The sequence below is a fragment of the Papaver somniferum genome, chromosome 1 (genome assembly GCF_003573695.1).
Source record: "Papaver somniferum cultivar HN1 chromosome 1, ASM357369v1, whole genome shotgun sequence".
Lineage (NCBI taxonomy): Eukaryota > Viridiplantae > Streptophyta > Magnoliopsida > Ranunculales > Papaveraceae > Papaver > Papaver somniferum.
In genome coordinates, this window is record NC_039358.1 from 185,203,096 (window position 1) to 185,209,095 (window position 6,000).

The following is a 6,000-nucleotide window of genomic DNA, read 5'->3' on the forward strand; positions in this document are numbered from 1 at the left end:
GTACAGTTTCATATTATCAAATCCATGGTGAGGACACTGAGATAGGAGATCATTGAATCGCTCTAAAAACCTATAAAGAGACTCTCCCTCTTGTTGCACACTAGCACTAATTTTCTGCCTAACAGCTGCAGTTTTATGCTTAGGGTAGAATTTCATATAGAAAGCAGCATAAGTTCCTGCCATGTTTCATGGATTCAGATGGTAGGTTGTTCAGCCAGGTCTTGGCTTTATCTCTCAAAAAAGGGAAACATCTTAAGTTTCAAGACTTCATCAGTAAGGTCTTTATCTAATTGTCCCACAGATTTCCTCAAAGTCCCTAATATGAAATAAGGGTTCTCATCATCTTTTCCTAAGAATATAGGGATCATCTGAAGAATACTAGGTTTTATCTCGAAATTAGCCGTAGTGGCTGGCAATTTAATGCATGAAGCTCGGTTGGTCCTAGTTGGGAACATGTAATCTTTCAAAGTTGCCATCGTGGCACAACTAGTACTAGGGGTACTTTTATCACTCAGAGATAAATTCTCAAAACTGAAGTTTCCAAAAACAGGGCTCTCAAAAGAAGAATCTTCGAGCTCCCTGCTTAATCAGAAGAACTACTAGGTTTTTCGCTAATCAATCGACCTAGAGTATCTCTTTTCCAAGCCCTAACAAAATCGGGCATACACTAAAAAAATTCAAAAAGAAATAAAAATCCTAACAGGAAGGTTCTAGCAATCACACAGCAGGCTGACTCGACTTTACCACAGCAAACCTAAAGATTTCTAGCAAACAACAAGCATGATGGCTCCACTTAGATTGTTTCTAGACCAGCTTCTAATCCTTCGAAAGGGAATTCGTTACAATTTAAGCAAACCCCTCTGGAATCAATCCGAGTTAAAGCAAGTTGAATCGAGGCGAGGGAAGCTCAGTGGAGCTTTGATACCCAAAACCTCACCGATCCAATGCGGCGCAGTCACGCATTCAACTCGCAGAAACCGTCAAGAACTTCGAGGTGTGCTTAAAAGAGTAACCAATATTTTTCGAATGATTGTCCTGTTAAGCTCGATACCCTATAGGTCTCTTTCTAGTCCAAATTTTAGGCTTAGGTTCGCTTTAGGTTTCGTTTTCCTAAGGCGGGCAAGAAGGGAGCGGTGATGAAATCCGAACCCTTATCTTGTTGGCCAGGCCTTGCCCTTTACTAGGAATTTAAAAACAGTCCATATTCAAGTCCTCAGCAATATTCCTTAAGGAGTCCAGTAACCCGCTTGCAGGAGATTCGCGGGTGTGATTGAATTACCTCCCGTACCAGACGGGCGAAGAACCGTGAAGTCGACTCGGGCCACGACTCCTATGCTGTGCGAACCCGAGGGGCCGAGACGATATCGTAATCGTCGTCCTTCCCTGCAAACAGTTTGTATTTAAGGGTACCCTTCCGTAGGGTAAAAAAAAAAATAAAGTCCCAAAATTAAGTCCAAAGTCCATAAAAAATACAAAAAAAAGAAAGTCTAAAAAAAAAAAAAAAAATCTCTCTTTTTTTTTCTCTCTTTTACAAAATAAGAAAATCTTCTTCTTTCGCTCCTTTAGCTTTGCTTTTCGCTCCCAAACTTTAAGTAAATCACCACAAGCTTTGGCAAAATTGTCTTTCGCTCCAATCTTCAAAAATCTGCAAGGAAACAAAAAAAACCAAAAACGTAAAGAAGAACAAAATAATAATAAAAAAAAAAATAAAAAAAAAATGCTACCTAAACACAAATCCGCGTCGGCGGCGCCAAAAATTTGGTTTCAAATAGTGATTGTAGTAGTGGTAAAACGGGTCTTTTCAGACTTGTGAAGAAAACAATTTTTTAGATTTAAATTAAAAGGAAATAAATAAAATAATTCAAAGTTTAGAGAAAATACCAAGACTAGGATTCCACCATTGACCAAATAATAGTAAACTCTAAATAATTTTATGCAATTCTTTAAAATAATTCTAATATTTGCCTCAAATATGTTTTTGAAGTAATAATTGTAATCAAAAGTATAAAACATCAAAAGTTATTAAAACCCAGCATGCTTCATCAAATTAATTCACAACTATTCAATAAAAACTAATATTTCAATTTCAATTCCATGCAAATAATCAAATAATAATATTGCAAATAAATAGTAAAATTAGAATTATACCAATTAATGTGGAACAATGGCTTCCTCCGTCGCCTTGGCTAATGGGTTTAGCTCCTCATCCCAAAAACACACTCACAAGATAAATTCATGGCTAAAATAGGTGTTTTTATTGATGAATATAAGATGAAACAGGAATTTGCAACGCTGTAATGGTGTTACAGTGCCACTGTTACAAAGGGGAAAGGGCTGAAAATCAACGATATAACTCAAGTGCTGTAAAACAACGACAATGGGTTCCACTTTTAAGACTGTTGAAGAACGACTGTCTTAGCTAGTCTGTTCTTCGTCTTCTTCTTCCTCCTCGAGCAGCAGCAGCAGCACTGTAACTCGATTCTCCCTTCTCTGCAGACCTCTAAACTCTCTCCTAATGGTTTCTAACCCTTCTATGATGAAAACACATCTATTTATAGCTATCCAACTCCCTAGAAACTCGATCAAATCCGAGAATAATCTCATTATTCTTCTCGGACAGTTTGGAGAAAAATCACTTTCCTGTTGATTCACGTGGTTCTGTTGGCTATTCTCTCGTATCCAAACTATTCTCTGACTTGAACAAGACTAGGTACATCTTTATTCAGCGTAAAACTCTCCCAAAATTCTTCACAAAATCTTTGAAAATAAACAGAAAGAATACGTATCCTTGTTGAACTTTGATTCACTTCTCCCGGACATTCTAGCCCAATATGTTCGACCCAAACGCACACACAAACCCTGTTTTTCTCTAGTAAGTCCAGCCCAATCGAATTCCACAATTGAATCTCTTTAAAACTGCCCAAAGATTCTCACACAAAAATTGCTCCTCGCTGCTGCCAGTTTCCCGCCAAAAATTGTATTTGAATTATGTAGATGACCTCCCCTTATCCATTTCGAGAGTCCCTTTAGTACATGCCCTGAAATGGGGTGCCCCTTATCCAACTTTTTAGCAATTCTTCTAGGATGTTTTCCGCACTTTTTCGGGGTTCCTCCGGGGTATTTCTGGGGTGTCTCCAACATACTTCTGGGGTGCTTCTGGTAGTTCCTCTCGGGGTGTAAATACCACTTTTCGAGCCCATTTCGCCGCAAAAGGTTATTTCTCCAAAAACACCTAAAAAAGCGCAAAATAACCAAATAAGTACAAAAACGAGAACTAACAATACATGTAAATGAGAACAAATAGACACATAAATGCGTCTATCATGTAGTTACATAAGATTTCCTTGCAATTGAACACCTCTCTAACTAGTTCATTTGAGTCATTTGAACTAGTTATGGTGAAGAAGAACATGGTTGATATGAAATTGCTCATACGGCTAACAATTTGGTTAACTATTGTTGAACCAACAAATGTACATGTTTGGGTACGGTTACACAAGCCTAGAAACATGCATTTCAATTGTGTATAACAAGCTAAGTTTTCGATCTAACGGTTGAGAAATATTAGTTTGAATCTAATCAGGTTTTCATCTAACGGTGAATATTGAATGCTTTGTTACTAAGCTAACATTGATTGCAAACCCTGATTTGAAAGACTAAATATGGGAGAACTCTAGCAATTGGGAAACCTAATCCCCACATCTTACGTGTGATACTAGTTGTGTTAGCTAGAGTCGATTCTCCTTTAACCTTTGGTTTCTTCTCTACACCAGGTTAACGACTTAAAGACTTCATTGGGATTATGAAGCCAGACCGATACTACTTTCTCGTAGTTGTGTGATCTGATCTTGTTGTTTCTATCGTACGACTACAATCGTAAGGATTGGCTTGAGATTGATATCTCTGATAGGCAAGATAAAAATTAGTCACAAACATCTTCGTCTCATCGTTTGTGATTCCATAATATCTTCTTTCGCTGCGTCGATTAAGATTATTGTGAGGTGATTGATAATACTAGGATGTTCTTCGGGAATATAAGTCCGGGTTATCAATTGGTTCTTGTTCACCTTGATTTATCAAAAAACGGAACAAAACTCGTAGGTATATTCGTGGGAGACGGATTTATCTATTACCGTGATACATATTTGTTTATGAAAGTCTTCGACTTTGGGTCGTAGCAACTCTTAGTTGTGGGTGAGATCGACTAAGGGAATCAAGTGCGTAGCATCCTGCTGGGATCAGAGACGTAGGAGCATAACTGTAACTTGGATCAGTATGAGATTGATTGGGGTTCAACTACAGTCCAGACCAAAGTTAGTTTGAAGTAGGCGAGAGTCTGTAGAGGCTTAATACACTGAGTGTTCAATCTGGACTAGGTCCCGGGGTTTTCTGCATTTGCGGTTTCCTCGTTAACAAAATTTTGGTGTTTGTGTTATTTCTTTTCCGCATTATATTTTATTATATAATTGAAATATCACAGGCTATGCGTTGTTCAATCAATTAGAATATCTGACCTTTTGGTTGTTAATTTAAATTGAATGACACTTGGATATTGGTCTTTGCTACACACTTATATTTTGCTAGTCCTCAAGCAAAACAAAGAAAATATCCGCTAAACAGCTGGATAAAAAGTGATGTCCGCTAAACAGCTAGACAAAACCATTAAACAGTGGTGTAAAGAAGTCTGCTAAATAGCGAGACGGATCCACTAAACAGTGGATAGAGAAGTCTGCTAAACAGCGAGACGGATCCACTAAACAGTGGTATAAAGATGTCTGCTAAACAGCGAGACGAGTCCACTAAACAATGAATAAATATGTCTTTTAAACAGCTAGACAGAAAGATCCGCTAAACAGCTGATCATATCATGCAATTTTTTTTTTCAAGACCCGCTAAACAGCTGGTCAAATCATGTTTTTTTTTTTTTAACAAAAGTGAGAACCTATAAAAATCAAAACGCATAACCACTCCCACACACTTAAACATTACATTGTCCTCAATGTAATTGAGTCATCCAACGTAGAAATTAAGATGGGAAATCTTAAAATGTTAAATGTAAACAAATAAAAATTAACCAAGAACATAGGTGTACCTACTGGGATATACAAATAAGACTCAACATATATCAACAGCCTAAATATTTGGGGATTAACCCATAGCACAATATATAAAATTAATGACAATCTCACACTCTCACTATAGCAACTTAAAGATATAGAGACTATCAAAAGGAAAGAGCCACCCCCAAATCTGGTTTTTGCAAAGGATGTATCATTTTGATCAAAAATAACCGAGTCAAAAGGTTCGCTAGAGATGGGAGCTGAAACAATCTGAGAGACATGCACATGCAAAGAGAAGTCACGAGATGCAAAATAATCTAGTAATATTGGAGAAGCACGCAGTTCTAATCCAAAATTTGGAATCTTCCGAAAAATTGTGCTATCAAATCCAGGTGTATTAACTTCTCCACTAGGTCTGCAAACCTGTACTAAATCATCATCATAAACATCATCAACCAAGGAATCAATAGGAAGATGATTAAAAGAAACCTTATAGATAGAGTGTAACATCTCTAATTCGTTAGACTTAACTAAAGTTTCCTCGGAATTAACACATAAGCATCATTGTTATAGCACTGATATGTCACACCATCTAAAAGAATGGTGTCCTCAATCCTAAACTCATCCTTTTGAATAGGCGAGTGATCATTAACACGATCAGGAGTTGAACCAAATACACCACCTTCACTTGGTATGACAATGTCTCTATTCCAATGATCACAACTATCAAGTTCATCACCATTCTCCATACACATTGATTCATTAGTTAAAGCGGATTCATCATAATTATCAAGAGTATAATAAAAATTATAACTTGTATCCTCATTAAGACCACGATCTTCTACCGACTGCATTAGTTGAGCAATCGATAAATTAGTTTGTTCAGAAAGTTGATCAATATAAGCTTGGGTTTTACTAAGCTCAGCAAAAAATAATTCAT